Source organism: Pelophylax lessonae (assembly GCF_965119305.1).
Source record: "Pelophylax lessonae genome assembly, chromosome: 10".
NCBI classification, from domain to species: Eukaryota; Metazoa; Chordata; class Amphibia; order Anura; family Ranidae; genus Pelophylax; species Pelophylax lessonae.
In genome coordinates this window covers 42,130,051-42,148,162 of record NC_138777.1, presented here as the reverse complement: position 1 = coordinate 42,148,162, position 18,112 = coordinate 42,130,051, and the positions used below count along the sequence as shown (strand labels likewise).

Below are 18,112 nucleotides of genomic sequence, written 5' to 3'. Positions count from 1 at the left end.
CCAAAAATGTTTACAAAAAAGCCTTGTTGTTTTTATGGCAACCGACAAAACCAAAAATGTTTACAAAAAAGCCTTGTTGTTTTTGGTAACAAACTAAACCAAAAATGTTTACAAAAAAGCCTTGTTGTTTTTGGTAACAAACTAAACCAAAAATGTTTACAAAAAAGCCTTGTTGTTTTTATGGCAACCGACAAAACCAAAAATGTTTACAAATAAGCCTTGTTGTTTTTATGGCAACGGACAAAACCAAAAATGTTTACAAATAAGCCTTGTTGTTTTTATGGCAACGGACAAAACCACAAATGTTTACAAATAAGCCTTGTTGTTTTTATGGCAACGGACAAAACCAAAAATGTTTACAAAAAAGCCTTGTTGTTTTTGGTAACAAACTAAACCAAAAATGTTTACAAAAAAGCCTTGTTGTTTTTATGGCAACCGACAAAACCAAAAATGTTTACAAATAAGCCTTGTTGTTTTTATGGCAACCGACAAAACCAAAAATGTTTACAAAAAAGCCTTGTTGTTTTTGGTAACAAACTAAACCAAAAATGTTTACAAAAAAGCCTTGTTGTTTTTATGGCAACCGACAAAACCAAAAATGTTTACAAATAAGCCTTGTTGTTTTTATGGCAACCGACAAAACCAAAAATGTTTACAAAAAAGCCTTGTTGTTTTTGGTAACAAACTAAACCAAAAATGTTTACAAAAAAGCCTTGTTGTTTTTATGGCAACCGACAAAACCAAAAATGTTTACAAATAAGCCTTGTTGTTTTTATGGCAACCGACAAAACCAAAAATGTTTACAAAAAAGCCTTGTTGTTTTTGGTAACAAACTAAACCAAAAATGTTTACAAAAAAGCCTTGTTGTTTTTATGGCAACCGACAAAACCAAAAATGTTTACAAATAAGCCTTGTTGTTTTTATGGCAACCGACAAAACCACAAATGTTTACAAAAATGAATTGTTTTTGTGAAAACCTTCCAAAAAATGATGTCAAAACATAAAAAATGTTTAAAATGTTTATCTAAATTAAATTTAAGTATGTTGCTCTTTGCAACACAAATGTTACATTGGCAATTTAGTTCATTCTATTATATATTGTAATATATTTTTTGTACGCTACAGTTGGTAGACACCCACATGTGTTATTAAAACATTTATTTTATTACCCAAGTTTTCTTTTTGGTGTACACATCGAATGTCTTTTGTGTTGTATTTGTTTACTTGAGTGGTGTGGTCTGTAATTGTTAGTATGTTGGCTTTGGTTTATGTTAGCCTTGAGACTTGTTTTGAAGCTACATTTGAAGGGAGACCTTTTCTTGGGTCGTTATGTGAACATTGAGTTATCTAAATTTACATGAAATCATATGTTTGGAGATCGAGAAGCACGTGTGTATAAATGCCTACATTAACCAGGGCCATTACTTGGCCACCAACACTCCTAAAAAACCAAAGAGCAAACACAAACTAATCATTTTGCATAAAATTTTATTTCATCCCCAAAAAAAGCACTATAAGAAATCATATTGTGCCACCCTCAAATTTAAAAAAAAAATGGCCCCACAAATTGGCCAATGTAACAATCATTAACAAAACCAAAAAAAAAAAAAAAAAAAGAAATTAAGTTGGTGGTGGTGGTGGTGACTGAAGCAGTGTGGTGAGCAATGGAAAGGTTCCTGCCATCAAATGGTGGGCCAATAGTCCCATCTGCTCTGGGGTTAGCCTTAGAGTTCTGGTAAAGTGGCCCATTAGAATCAGATCTTGTGTCTGAGGCTGCTGCTGATGCAGGGTGTTGAACCCTGGAAATGTCCCAGACTGAAGATCTTGTGCCAATAGTCCCATCTGCTCTGTGCTCAGCCTAAGAATTTGGGTAACGTGTGCCATTACCATGAGATGGGATCGTTGCTGCTCCAAGGCTATTTGATGCTGCTGGTGGTGCAAGGGTTGTGAAGATGTGTGGGGAGTGGTGGTTGATTGGTTGTTGTGGTCCACGGTGCGGGGGCAAACGACATGTCGCATTGGTGACAAAAAAGAAGAACGGCCTGGGGAGGAGTGAAGTGATAAAGGTGTGGAGGGAATGTAGTCAGGTGGAAGGGGTACTGTGGAACCAGTGCGCATTGAGGTTGTGCAGGAGGATTGCTCATTGAGGGGTGTGGGAGTCCGAACGGAGTGTGAAGTGCTAGGAGTGGCTACAGGAGGAATTGTCCCATCCCCAGCTGCCTGACAAGTGGCCAACACTGGCATTACCCTCCCACTACCACAACCTGCAGTGGCAGGTGAGTGAGATGTTTGGGAGGGCTCTGCCAATGGGGCATCTTCAGATCCAAACAGGCATTGGCGTGTGGCCAGCACCTGAGTGTCAACACTTTGCCGATCCCGTTGATGCTGGTCTGCTAAACTTACCAAGCTGTTACGCATATCCTGTTGAACCTGTAACATATCCTGGTGAACCTGTACCATTGTTGCTACAGATTCCTGTATGAGCCCGAGCAGACGTACTGCCTCAGTAGATTGCTGAGTACGCCTCCTTAACTCATTTTGGACCTGATACTCATCAAGCAGCCTCTCGGCTACATCCAGCATAGATGGACGAAGTTGGGTAGGTGACAATCCCTCTGCATCTAAGGCTACCTGAAAGCAGAAGAAATAGACCAAATCATTATCAAACATCATGACTAAATATTTCAGATTAGTTTGACAACTTAACACCCCAAGCAGAACGTTGAAAAGTTTGATGTGCTTCTAATGAGTACTTGTTCATTGTAAGATTATCCAAGCTAGCAACACTTCTGATAATGGGTACATATTATATTGGTAGGACTAATATGACAAAGGCAAAAAAGATTCAACATGAAGGTGTTCCCAATTAACCCTGGTGTGGTAGGTTGTTTATGCTTTTGGTAAATCTGTTACTACACCAATGACTTTATACATCTACGTATGTTGTCTAAAATCTTGCCATCAATCGGCTAGAGGACAACCCAACCAAACGATACCCATGAATTTGGACCTGGAAAATCAAAGACGGGCCGGACTTTAAAGATCCTGGATGTTTTTGGAACATTAGTGGCACACCAAATTATAACATAATTCCCTGATGTTCAAGATAGAACTCTTGTTGTGCTGGTGCATCGTCAGAATGTCATAGCACTAATTTAACACACACAATGTAAGCCACATCTAGTCCAAAATCAATGCTACCATTGAAATGTTACATGTGCACCTTGTTCCCTTATATCACATACCACAGCACTGGATGCAGAATCGTCGCCAGCTCCTGATCCAACTCCAGCTGCAACGTCAAGAGGGGCCTGATGTTCTTTTAAAAAAAAAAAAAAAAAACATGTTTAGTACATAACCTTAGTCAGTAATGATTATGGCCAGATTGCCCTCCTAGCTTCATGAATGAAGCATTGAGGCCAAACATTCAAAAGTGCTTTCCTGGGCTCATAGGACACTTGCTAAACCCTCCCAAAGGTTAAGAAGGCTTGGTCTGCCTACTAATGACGGCACCCATTAATGCTGTCAACTGTGTTTTGCAGGGTAAACATCTAAAAGGCAACACTCTTTCCTAAGAAAAAACATGTGTGTTAATGGGGTTAATAAGATTCAAAAAAACATTATTTGACTAGACATACCAACACCTTCCTCCAGGCCTAGCTGCACTGGGTGTGTTCCCTGCTGCGGATCTTCTGTAAAGGACATAGCAATATGAGCTATCTTGGCCAAAAAAAAACATCTACATTGTTTGGCACAGTATGATATTGGACCTACCAGGAGGAGGGTCAGCACTGATGTCAACACCTGTGAGTCCGTCTGGTTCGCCAAGCTGCATGGGCTGTGGAGGGGCTGAGATCCGTGCTACAGATGAACAAATTGCAGGTTGGGGAAAACAAAAAAAGGACAATTGGAAGGGCAAGTATCACATTCTCTTAATGTCACACATAGGATAGTAGTTAATCTTTTCCAAACAACTCACACAATTGACATCCAAGAGAATATCCTACCTCGGTGCAAAGCATCCGAATCTAAGTCCTCTCTGGGAAAGATGGTATCGGGTCCTATGATGTTCAAGAAAGGTAATTGATAATCCCAGAGAGAACTTCGTGCACGTTCATCCAGCCGACCTTGACGGTCATAAAGACCCTCCGCAGCCCATGCAATTAGCTTCTTCCGAACGGACCCACAGATGTCGTTGACCTTCTTCCGCACACTGTCACGGTGGCGAGGTGCTTCACCCAGTGCATTTACAGCATCCCGGATTTCATCCCACAATCTGTTCTTCTCTGTTACTGAGTAAGACGCGGCCCTGGTCCCATGTATCGCCTGATATCTGGCCATATAGGCGTGGACCAGGGCACAGCACTGATTGTGGGTGAAACGGGGAAGCCGGGTTAATGTGGACAAGCTGACTCTGGTGGACGGACCCGCTCCAGGACTACTGTCAGAAGAGCCAGCTTGTCCACTTGGTGTGTTAACACCTCCCCCGGCTTCCTCCTCCGGGATGGGGATGGTGGACTCCCTCATGGATACAGCTGGAGCCTCCCTCACACCAGAGCCAGACGATCTGCCCACCCTGCCCCCCCTGCCCCCCCTGGCCCCCCTGGCCCCCCTGGCCCCCCTGGCCCTTCTCATCCTTCCAGTGGGTGGGGCCATGGGAGCACGAGGTGGGCAGAGAATCTGGCTGTCCAGCAGCAGCAAAGAGCCCCAAACTCCTAAATCTGAAATGACAAAAGAGAAAACAGAAAAAACAGGATTTGCAGATTGCTCTTCATATACAGTATAATTAGTGAACAGTTACAGAACACACTTACCTAATGGCACAAACAGACTTGGTCGTGGTGGTGGTGGTAGTAGTGGGCAAAGAGCAGAAGAGGCTGCAAAGAAAAGGAAAAAAAAAAAACACATAAGAAAACGCATATGGGTACAAATCACACGAGGCCCTCCAAACACTTACCTAATGGCACAAACACGGTGGTGGTGGTGGTGGTGGCAAAAAAAGCAGAAGAGGTTGCAAAGAAATGTACAAAAAAAACACATAAGAAAACGCATAGGGGTACAAATCACACGAGGCCCTCCAAACACTTACCTAATGGCACAAACACAGTGGTGGTGGTGGTGGTGGTGGTGGCAAAGAGCAGAAGAGGCTGCAAAGAAATGTAAAAAAAAAACACATAAGAAAACGCATAGGGGTACAAATCACACGAGGCCCTCCAAACACTTACCTAATGGCACAAACACAGTGGTGGTGGTGGTGGTGGTGGTGGTGGTGGTGGTGGTGGTGGTGGTGGTGTTAAAGAGCAGAAGAGGCTGCAAAGAAATGTAAAAAAAAAACACATAAGAAAACGCATAGGGGTACAAATCACACGAGGCCCTCCAAACACTTACCTAATGTCACAAACACAGTGGTGGTGGTGGTGGTGGTGGTGGTGGTGGTGGCAAAGAGCAGAAGAGGCTGCAAAGAAATGTAAAAAAAAAACACATAAGAAAACTCATAGGGGTACAAATCACACGAGGCCCTCCAAACACTTACCTAATGTCACAAACACAGTGGTGGTGGTGGTGGTGGTGGTGGTGGTGGTGGTGGTGGTGTTAAAGAGCAGAAGAGGCTGCAAAGAAATGTAAAAAAAAAACACATAAGAAAACGCATAGGGGTACAAATCACACGAGGCCCTCCAAACACTTACCTAATGTCACAAACACAGTGGTGGTGGTGGTGGTGGTGGTGTAATCCTTTATAGGCAAAAGGAGGCTGCAAACATTAAACATACATGAGAAATCGCATGACCTACATACGTGCACATAATAAATTACAGTTATCAGGAAAGCAAAAATGGTGTCTTTGGAAGCTGGGAAGGTAAGGGGGCAGGTTTAGATGCCAAATCTAGACTGCACACCTTTAACAAACATGAGAAAACACATGTCCAAACCACATGCACATGGGGCCAACTGCCAATGATTAAAAGACACTTGAGGGGTTCCCAAGCTATTGTGGGTTGGAGGGGATTCACCATAGACAACTTAAGCACACCCAAGATAAGTACAAATTGTCTCCTTCCTTTTTTTTGGGAGAGAGAGATACAATTGTCTTACCTCCAGATAATGTAGGTTGTGGGTCACAGGGTCTTGCTAGCACATAAGAAACATCGATCTATAACATCCAGCAGCCATATTGGCCATGTGCTCCTTTTATAGCTGGCTCACAGGTGTGATAATTAGCGGCCGTTTCTATATATATCTGCGCATTCGCGAATTTGCGCGTTCAAAATGGAGGACGATATCCCAGACGCATTAGATGGTGCAATGCTGGCATTTATTGGTGCCTTGTTTGAGGAGGCCCTGGCACAGGAGGCAGCAGAAGGTGGGGAAGCTGCAGCAGCAGCAGCAGCAGCACCTTCAGCAGCAGCACCTCCAGTCCGTGTGCCCTTACCTCGCCAGCCACGCATTTTTGCTCCAAGGATCTATTTGGACAAGCTGCGGGATTCTGATGTCAGGAGGAAGTTCCGGCTCGAGCGAGGAACTATTCTACACCTCTACCAGCTCATAGCAGAGAAAATTGACCCGGACACACAGCGCGGCCATGCGGTGCCCGGCATGGCCAGATTGCTGGCCACTTTGTATATTTTAGGGCGTGGCAGCTTCCAAGCCACTTCGGGAAGTATCATGGGCATTAGCCAGCCCACAGTTTCAAGGGTGTTCATGTTGGTCATTAATGCCATAGTGGATATAGTGCCCAATTTTATCCACTGGCCACAGAATGAAAATGAGTGGAATGAAGTCAAGTTGGGTTTCTACCGGCGGGCACACATGCCGCAAATCCTAGGGGCAATCGATGGCACCCACATAGCCATTAGGCCCCCAAGGAGCCACGAAAGTGAATACCGGAACCGCAAGCAGTACCACTCTGTGAACGTCCAATTAGTGTGTGACGCCAAACAGCGCATCATGAGTGTCAACACTGGTCACCCAGGGTCGTGCCATGATTCCAGTATGTTAAGAACAAGTACTCTGTACGAGGTGTTTGAAAGTGGACAAATGCCCGAAGGGTGGCTTATTGGTAAAGTATTTTGTCTTAACAACATAAACTGTAAGATTACATAGACATAGGAATAAGCTACATCGGTGTACACCCTGATTTAAGCAAAGCCTACCTAAAATGGATGTGTTATTAGTTGTCAGGCTGTTCACACACAACCAGATCAGCAGCTTAGCAGCTCACAAAAGAAAGATTTGCAAAGTTGTCTTTGAGTCCAATGAAGGTGGTTAACCAATGTGTAAATGGTGTCCTCTAGCCACCCAAAGAAAACCTACAAATGATTCCAATGGTATTGCCATATCCCCAAAGTACTTTGCATAAGTGAGTCAATATTGGTTTCCTCACTCTAGTTGCAGATATATTCCAGAAGTAAGACCTAGGCTAATGTAATAGGAACAGAATAGGGGCCAAGTTGTAACTTGCAAGAGAAACCCACCACTTTGTGTGTCCTTTTTCCCATTTGTATTAGTGATTTAGGCAGTTAGACAGAGTTGAGATGTTTCATATGATTTTTTGCAAACAGACGAGCAGGTTGTTTAGTAAAATGCCTAATTGTCTCCCATTTTGAGGAGTCATCTAAAGTCACATGATATGAATAACTAATGTATATTTTTCTTATTTTTCAGGGGATGCTGGTTACCCGCAGCTGACGTGGCTGATGGCTCCAATCAGGTACCCCCAGGGCCCAGCAGAGAGGAATTACAACAGGGCCTTGCGGAGAAGCCGGAGTATCATTGAGTTGACCATAGGTCTTCTCAAGTCCCGGTTTCTCTGCTTGGCCCGGCCTGGGGGTGAACTCCTGTACTCTCCTACAAAGGCTTCCAAGATCATCCTGGCGTGCTGCGTGTTGCACAACATGTGCGTTGCCCGGGATGATTCTTGGGAGCTGACGGAGGAGAGGGAGCCAGAGGTCCGTCAGCCGGCGGCCCCCAGGCGGCGGAGCACCGCTGCCGGTATGGCCACCCGGAATACCCTGGTTGCTAGCCACTTTACATGTAAGTACTGTAACCGGTCAAGATAGGGCATGTGTATTAATTAGCTAGTTAGCAGAGGTGCCACTCACAGGGAGACAGAGGGTGATTATCATCTGCCAATGACACTTGCCATTGTAGATAAAGTGTAGTCAACATTGGTAAAATTGTGTTACTTGAGCAAAAACATGCACCTCTAACCATAAACATGTTGGTATTGTGAATAGTGTAAAGGGCTGAGAAGAGCTGGCAGGTGTTTATTTGTGTCTATGCCACCTGTGTAGTTATTGATAACATGAACGGCTGCTTGGTATCTTATGGTGTTGTAATTTTCCAGAACATCAACATCTTGGAATCATGGCACGTACCATGGGAAGCCTGTGGTGATGGGCTGTCTGGCGTCACAGGTGTGTATTCAAATGTTTACATTAATGATTTCTGGTTTGTGTAAGTTGGCATAAAATGTGTTATTTCACTCGTGATGTCGAAATTAAATGAAGTTCAGAATGAAGCAAACAGGCATTAAGATGTGATTTTCATAATGAAATGTCTTATCCTTTGTTTTATTTTTCCAGGAGTGGTACTGCTTGCGGGTGTAGGTGGTAGAAACCCACCTTGATGGACTCCACTCATTTTCTTTTGTGGTCAGTGGATATTTGGTAAGGCACATGGCCAATGACCAACATGAACACCCTGGAACTTCGAAAGTGGCTTGGAAGCTGCCCAGCAACCTTGCCATGCCTGTCCCCTATGAGCTGGTAGAGGTGCAGAATGGATTCTGAACTCTGCCGGAAGTTGTGGAAGACATCAGAATCCCGTAGCCATGGAGCAAAGATCGTGGTCTGGCGCTGTAAAGGCACACGGACTGGAGAGTGACAATATTCTTTTGCTGCATCCCTCCTTCTGCTGTCATTCTCAAATAAATAAATACATTAGAATTGAACATGTGTTTTTTTGTTTTGTGTGGGTGCCTACAGACAAAAGGGCCATCCACACTGTAAGATTTAGAGAAGACTTTATCCTTCCGATTGACATTTTCTATGTAGTGCAAGGGCCTGCCTGATTGCATCCAAATTGAAAGTGTTGAGGTTTGAGCTTCTATTATATGGTTTGGTTAAGTCTACAGGAAAAAGTCTAGACAAATTGTTAGTGTATGGCCCATTAAGCTGCCAAGGCCGGAGTTTTGCACTTTGCATGCTGCTTGTACTGGTGATGTGAGGGGTTGTAATGTAGAGTAGGGATGTGACAGTGTTGTGTTGAGGTGTGAGGCAAATGTAGTGTTGGACTATGAGGGCCTGTGTTGTTGAAATATGGAGAGAGTCCAATATCAGACACCTATGTTTATTGGTCAAGAAATTGTAAGAACCATGGTAAATATGTAAAGAATTGCATCTCGATAAAACTAGGACCACACTCATAAAATCAAAATTGTGTTGTTTCCATTGATGTGCTTGAAATTTGGGTAGGACACCCCCCTCCCCCCCCAAATTCAAGATAGTTTAAAAAAACTGTTTAAAAAAATGAGAGTGAAAAGAGATCCCAAGTGTAGTGATGTGATTTGAACCCATGACGTTGTGAACTGCAGTGAAGTTGCAAAGCACTTAGCTATTGTGCAGAATAAAGCTGTACGGTGGAAAAAATGGAGTGTGTTAAGGCTAAAAAGCACATATAGCTAAAGAACTAAACATTGTATGGAATGTGGGAAGAAGACCATGGTAAAATTGTGAGGTTTCATCTTGCCCTGAAGTAGGGTAGGGGTTTGGTCACTTGCCTTTGGTACTTTCCTTCATAAGATCGATTCGACACACAGACAAGATCAAAAAAACACTTAAAATGGTGTAAGCTTGCAAGCGCTTCTGAGTGTAACATTATTTAGCAATATATATGATGTAATCCGTTCCATTTTAGCAATATAAACAAAAAAAGAAAATAAAAAAAGTAGGTGGAGATGGTAAGCCTCGAACCTACAGCAGAGGGAGATGAATTACAGACATGTGATGTGTGCACTAATCCACTAGCCCACATCGCTATGTGAAACTGCTATAAGCAGGAAGACATAAGTTTGCGAATTGGCGAAGCCGCGATCGTAAGTGAATCCCGCTGACGGCGGAATTCATTATTGCTGTTTTACTCGCCAATTCGCCGCAGCGCCAGTTAATTGATTTGAACGCGGCGAAACTGAAACACGTCATAGATGTTTGAAGCTGCAGTTTCTTTAAATCCGGCCCCCCGTATCTTAATGATGACCAACTTGCCCGTGACAGCTGTAGGAGCAGATCTGAAGGTTAACTCAACCTTCAAGAATTGGACTGTCAAGACAGCAGAAGGCTTGTAACTGTTCAGCCTTTCCACTGTCTTTGGATTAATGCTGATTTATTTAATTTTAAAAAATTATAATATTATAATATTATCAAAAAGTTATTTATTTCAGTATTTCAATTCAAAAGGTGAAACTCATTTTATATAGACGCGTTACACATAGAGTGAGATATTTCAAGCATTTCTTTTTTTAAATTTTGATGATTACGGTGATAAACCACAGTGGACCAACACCAGCAGATGACATGGCTCCCCAATTAATCACTGACTGTGGAAACTTCACACTGGACCTTATGCAACTTGGATTCCGTGCCTCTCCACTCTTCCTCCAGATGCTGGGACCTTGATTTCCAAATGAAAAGCACAATTTTCCACAGTCCGTTATGATTTGGGGAGTCATGTCATCTGCTGGTCTTTGTCCACTGTGTTTTATGAAGTCCAAAGTCAACATAGCCCTCTACCAGGAAATTCTAGAGCACTTCATGCTTCCCTCTGCTGACCAGCATTATGGAGGTGCTGATTTAATTTTCCAGCAGGACTTGGCACCTGCCCACACTGCCAAAATTACCAATATCTGATTTTATGATCATGGTATCACTGTGCTTGATTGGCCAGTAAACTCGCCTGACCTAAACCCCATAGAGAATCTGTGAGGTATTGTCAAGAGGAAGATAAGAGACACCAGAGCCAACAATGCAGATGAGCTGAAGGCCGCTATCAAAACAAGCTGGGCTTCAATAACATCTCAGCAGTGCCACAGGCTGATCACTTCCATGCCACGCCGCATTGATGCAGTAATTCATGCAAAAGGAGCCCTGATCAAGTATTGGTATAATGCATACTATACTGTAATTAGACTTACTTTTCAGTAAGTCAACATTCCGTTAATTAATTTTCTTATTTTTATTGGTCTTATGTAAGATTCTAATTTACTGAGATACTGAACTTTGAGTTTTCACTAGCTGTAAGCCATAATCATCAATATTAAAAAGAAGAAATGCTTGAAATATATCACTCTGTGTGTAGTGCATCTATATAAAATATATGTTTCACTTTTTGAATTGACTTACTGAAATAAATTAACTTTTTGATGATATTCTAATTTTTTTTAGCTGCACCTATATATACAGTATATATATATATATATATATATATATATATATATATATATATATATACACATATATATATATATATATATATATAAATATATATATATATATATATATATATATATATATATATATATAAATAAATATATATAAATATAATATGAGTTGATAATTAGAAGGCCTCGAACCTGGAACTCGATCCACAACTAAGGTGACCATAATTCCACCCTGTTTTCTTTTTATTGCCATAATCTTTTACCATTCGCCAAGGGAAAATAAGCAGCTTGCTGACTAGAGGGCAAAAGTGCTGACAGTTTAGAATATTAGCCATTTATGCAGGGTAGCAATAACAAGACTTACAGATTAAAAGAGAAGCCTGACATTTTAATAGGTTTTCCTGTTAAAAATAATAAATCTTTTTTTTTCTTGATTTACCACATGTGTAGAAAAAAATCAGCTTTAATATATAATAATTCTTCCAAAAAAAAAAAAAAAACTTGTTTCTATGTATAGTTTGTGATCATATGTACAGAGGCAGCCATATTGGCTAATTACATACACAAGCTCTGCTTCCTGCTTTGCAGTGCTGCACAATAGTTGCGCTTTACTGCTGCTTCTCACAATACAAGTCTTTGAGCCACCTTGTTGAAATCAATGAACCTCCTAAAGTTGCAGATGAGGAGTTAGGCAGAGATATTGTGATAGAAAATCTGCACTAGTGCAGGGGTCCCCAAAATTTTCAAACAAAGGGCAAGTTGACTGTCCTTTAGACTTTATGGCGGCCAGATTGTGGCCAGTGAGGGTAGAAAAGGTCCCAGGGCCCATCATCAGTGAGAATAAGCATGGTCTCAGAGTTGGTGGTCAGTAGGAGGAGGAATAATGCCCCATCGTTGGTATTAAGGGGAGCAATAGTGTCCCATCATTGGTATTAGTGGCAGGAATAGTGTCCCAACATTGGGAGAAAATGTGCCCCAAGGGCCGAATAAAGGCTAGCAAAGGGCAGCATCTGGCCTTCGGGCTGCAGTTTAGAGACCACTGAGACCACTGCACTAGTGGATAATCTTCAAATTTCCAAAGGTAACAGCCTGGGCTGTTAGAACAATGACTAGTAATCCTTTATAGACACTTAGCCATTACCCTAAGGCTGGCCATACCCTAATAGATTTCTAAATGAACGTTCGTATGAAAAATAGTTTGGAAATTTGATGGCTTGTCAAATGCCTTTCGAAAGAAGATCAAAATTTTTTTTTTTGCTTTTAACATATGATTGTGGAACAAATGGACTTTACTAAAAAAAAACATAATGAAAACCATATACACTATTAGAAATTTGTTCAGAAACATTTCAATCCTGCTCCTTAGAATTTTCTTGTCACTGCATCTAAAATTGAGTGTTGATGTAACCCCATTAATATTACTGTAAAAAAATCAAATGAAAAATTTCAAACAAAATTCTACTAGTATATAGTTAGCTTAAGAAACCTATTAAGATCCAGCTTAATTTAGCTCTGTTGTCAATACAAGCCCTGATGAAGCCCAATGAGCCCCAGAAACATGTTGGTTATCTATGTAACTTTTGGCAGAAGCAATAAGAACTCGCTGGACAAAAAAAAATCTTTGGCGTTCTTGTCTTTCTGATAATCCAAGGACTCATAATACAAGGGTCTATTGGCCTCTAGGTAACTGCTATTGTTTCAACTTAAAAAAAAAGTCATATTAGGATCCAGTGCTTCACCAACACTTTTGTATCTGTTACCAGGTTTGCCAGTGGGCTGTCCAGTCACAGGGAAATACGAGGGATAGGTGGCAGTGGTAGTGGTCTTAGACACAATTTTACAACACAGCTCTGGAAACAAGTACTGTTTGCTGGAACCATTGTAATATGGCACCAGGGGAATAAGGTATTAATATGCAGGCCGTGCAGCAATGAGCCAACTATTCAGCACGATGCTGGTAAAGCAGCAGCAATATTAACAGAAGGTGACAATTTAATAAAGACGACAGTGAAAGAAAATAAATTAAACTGATCCAAGATATTCATTGTGGGAAAGTAGATGCCAAAGCTGATTAGGACACAAAGGACGCCTTGTACACTATTACCACCCATTGTCGGCTCTTCCAAACCACAGCGTTATAATTTCATAGATTTTGTTGAAGAATCAAACAGGTAGGTTTGGAGTCAAGCTGACATGGCAGGAGAATCTTATTGGATTAGGTTTCTTTGTCCTCTGGTCTTACAAAGACATCTTCAGAATCAACATCGGGCAAATTGGATGCCATTGCTCTGGGCGTCTTTTTCATTGAATTTGCACCAGTACATAGTTAAATACTTTGGCCTTTTAGTAATAAAGGTTTTTGCTTTATATGTGTCAATAACAAGTTCAAAGCTACTGTAAGGCAGATTTGTCCTGGCTACCGTCATTACCAAAAGTTAAATGTTAACCTTTTCCCGTCCAGCCTCAGCCATGGGCGTCCCCGAAATCTCAACTTCCCCTTTAAAAATAATTTCTGCCATTTCCCCTTTCCTTTAAAAAAAAAAAGTCGTGAGTAGCTGCTCAGGTGTTGACGGTTGCAGCCACGCAGACCACTGTCATCGGCCCGGCACTATCACTTTTTTTATTGGGTCCGGAGGAATTGTCAAAAACTTGTATTGTATCTTTATTCATTTTTTTGGTGAATGGGTATTCAGATAAGCCCCCAGCCGGCAGACCCCCACAACCACTGCCCAGGGTTGTGGGGAAGAGGTCCTTGTCCCCATCCAAATGGGGTCAAGATGCTTTGGGGTTGGGGGGGCAGAGCCTCCCTGCCCCAAAGCACCCCCCATGTTGACGGCATGTGGCCGGATATGGTTCAGGAGGGGAGGGCTGCTCGCCCGCCCCCCCCTTTCCTGGCCTGCCAGGCTGCATGCTCGGATAAGGGTCTGGTATGGATTTTAGGGGGGACCGCATGCTGTTTCTTTTTAAATTTTGGTATTGGGGAACCCCTTAAAATCCATACCAGACCAGAAGGGCCTGGTATTGATTGGGGGAGACCCCACGCTGTTTTTTTTTTCAGAATTTTTCATTGCTGGCATTCTTTGGTTTACATTTCAATTCTCAGCGGGGGAAGCCCGCTGACACCTGATGAGTCATCGGTTGTTAAGAACATGGTAGCCAGCTTCCTGGCCCCCTACTTAACAACTAGCTATTCTTCACACAGAACTCGAATCGGTCGATCAAATTCGAATTGTTCCCAAAATGTGGAATTAGTTATGTAGTACTGCCCCCTTGGGAGCTGCTGAGAATGGATTCCCCTGGGTTACCCTTAGCAGCAGCTTGTAAAATCTTATCACTTTCTACTTGGCTCAGTCAATAAACAGTCCAGGGGATTTGGTTTTTATTTAGAACTAGGATGGGAGAAGGGATGAGTGGGACACTCCAACTTAACAACTATGCCTAAATCTTGAGGACCTCTGACTGTATTGAGTGCGGCAAGGCTGCTGCTTCACCTTGCCACTGAAGTATAGATTTGAAAGGTGAACTATTCCTTAGGTTACTTTCAGGGTCTAACTTGGCACCCCCTTTCTCACTTACCGTATGTGCTAGCTTCTGTCCACTAGAGTGGTCCCCTTCCTGGGCAGACCCCTGGCAAGCTCCCGGGTACTCCCAGACACTGTTTTTCCTCCGGTCACTCTGCCTTCAACTCCACTGTCAGTATCCTGGACCTTCTGGCTCATCACCACACTCTGGCTCACTAGGCCAACTGCCTGTGGCCACACTCCTTGCTGACAGGAGGAGAGGCAGCCGTCACCCTCCTCCTGGGACCTGGCTTCCCGCCCAAAGATGCTCTGTCACATGTGCCCCCGGCTTTTATGATCAATCCCAGGATGCACTGTGGTTCCAAATTTTATGGTACACTATATTAGCTTAACCACTTGTCGAACGTGCTATAACCGAATGACGACTACAGGCCCCCTGAGATCGCATCCTCCCCTCCAGAAACTGTAGAACACAGACTGAGGTAAAGAGCCATTAGCGGCTCTTTACCACGTGATCAACTGTGTCCAATCACAGCTAATAACGATGTCAACAGAAGCCAGTTACCGGCTCTCTTCACTGCTTCTCACGCTGTCAGTGTGTGGAGGAGAGGAGAAACGAGACAATAATCAGTCCTGCTAAAGTGTGTCCACCACTGCTGCCAAGTACTGCCCACCACTACTGCCAATCAGTGCCCACCACTGCTGCCAATCAGTGCCCACCAGTGCTTCCTCATCAATGTTACTTTTCAGTGCTCATCAGTATCACCTACCAGTGCCCATCAGGGTCACCTACCAGTGCCTATCAGTGCCACCTATCAGTACCCATCAGTGCCACCTATTAGTGCCCATCAGTGCTGCCTATCAGTGCAGGCTATCAGTGCAGCCTCATCATTGCAGCCTATCATTTCCCATCAGTGCTGCCTCATCAGTGCACATCAGTGAAGGAGAAAAATTACCTGTTTGCAAAATTGTAATCCAAACTATGAAAAAGTTTTTTGTTTTTTTTTTACTTTTCGGTCTTTATTTGTTTATTTAGTAAAAATAAAAAACAAAAAAAAAAAAAAACACTGTAGCGATTAAATACCACCAAAAGAAAACTATTTGTGTGACAAAAATGATAAAATGTTGTTTGGGTACAGTGTTGCATGGCCGCGCAATTGTCATTCAAACTGAAAGCTAAAAAATTGGCCTGGGCAGGAAGGGGGTGAAAGTGCCCGGTAGGTAAGTGGTAAAAGTTTAGCAATTGCAACATTCCTGTAAAAAATACAACGTCACCGCCCCCACCCCCAACCACTGCCGCAGCATCATGGGATGCAATGACGACCCTGCGCCAAGCTCCAGGGGGCTGCCTCCCTCTCACATTGTTTTACTCTTGGACATATAGGTGAACCAATCCTTTCCATTTTCCTCCAGCCACCCCTGAAAAAGATATAGAATCCTTGTGAAAGTAAACAAACTCAGTGATCACACTAATGTCATCAACTCTGAATGTGATTAAGCGCTTGCAGACCAGCCCATGTAGATATACTGCAGGTGGGTGGCTGCTGTCGGCATGGGCGTCCGCAGAACTTTTTTTGGGGGGGGGGCACCATTTTAAGGTCACCCATGCTCCGCCCCTTTTCCACAATGTCATGAAGGGGAGGACCTTAGTCATTATACTTAATTTGAGTATTTATTTTTAAAGAGCAAACAGCAGCATTTATTTTTAAAGCATTTGTTAACCGGTTGCCGACCGCCGCACGACTATATACTGCGGCGGTCAGCCCCGGCCAGGCAGAGTGACGTATCGGTACGTCACTCGCCTGTCACTGACTTGCGAGCCTATCGCGGGCGGGCGCGCGCCCGCCGAGGCGCGCGCCCGCCGAGGCGCGCGCCCGCCGCGGCTCGTTCACAGGCAAGTCAGTGCGTGTGACCGGCGGACTCAATGTCCGCCGGCCACACTACGATCGCTCCTGTGAAGGGAGAAAGACAGAGCAGCTTGTGTAAACAAGCTGCCTGTCAGTTCTCCCTGTGTAAAAGTGAAGATCTGACCGTTCTACTATGTAGAACGGTTGATCTTTGCTTTTACACCAATAGCCATGTCCCTACACAGTAGAAAGCACGCCCCTAGGACACACTTAACCCCTCCCTGTCCAATAAAGTTAACCCCTTCCCTGCCAGTGTCATTTTTGCAGTAACAGTGCATATGTATAGCACTGATTACTGCAGTAATGTCACTGGTAACCCCAAAAGTGTCAAAAATGTCAGTCAAGGGTCCGATCTGTCCGCCGCAATGTCGCAGTACCGAAAAAAAAATCGCAGATCGCCGCCATTATGCGTTAAAAAAAAAAACACCAAAAATGACAAAAATCTTTCTCTTTGTTAGTAAACGCGATAACTTTTGCGCAAACCAATCAAAATACGCTTTTTGCGATTTTTTTTACCAAACATAGGTAGCATAAAACAAATTGGCCGAAAAATGTTAAAAAATTTTGATTTTTACTTTTTTTTTTGGGGAATTTCATATAAAAAAATGTGAAAAATATTGTTATTTTTGCAAAATTTACGCTCTTTTTTTGTTTATAGCGCGTGATCAAAAAATCGCACAGGTGATCAAATACCACCAAAAGAAAGCTCTGTTTGTGGGAAAAAAAGGACGTCAAATTCGTTTAGGTACAGCGTCGCACGACCGCGCAATTGTCCGTTAAAGTCACGCAGTAAAAAATCGCAAAAAAACCCCTGGTCCTTTAGCAGCCAAATCCTCCGGGGCTTAAGTGGTTAACCTAAAAAAACAAAAACAAAAAGAAAACATTGATCCTGTTCCCTTAAAGCATGTTATACAGCACAGTGCTTTGCTGTGTAATTTGGCCCCTTCTATCACCTAAAATATCTGGCTGATCCTGCCTGGCTATGTCCTCCACTCTGTAAACTGACCACGGTATACCATGGCTGCTGAGCCCTGACACTGTGGTCAGTTTAGGTGCCTCCATCATCTGCAGCCCTCCTGTCCTCCTCTGTCCTCTCTCCCCCCCTATCTCCCTGCCTGTCTGCTCCTGTGTCAGTGCCCCCCCCCCCCTCATGCTGCTGTAGTTTATTTAAAGTTTCATATCTGGTCTACAGTCTGTTTAATAATCCTGTGTGCCCCTGTGTCTGTGTTTTATAAAAATAAGCCATTCTT

At 42.9% G+C, this 18,112-nt stretch overlaps 1 long non-coding RNA gene across 1 annotated transcript in view; it reads left to right on the top strand.

Moving 5' to 3' along the window:
- The window catches only part of LOC309565207, a 1,884,446-nt gene that overhangs the window by 622,472 nt on the left and 1,243,862 nt on the right, over positions 1-18,112 (top strand). The window lies entirely within an intron of this gene.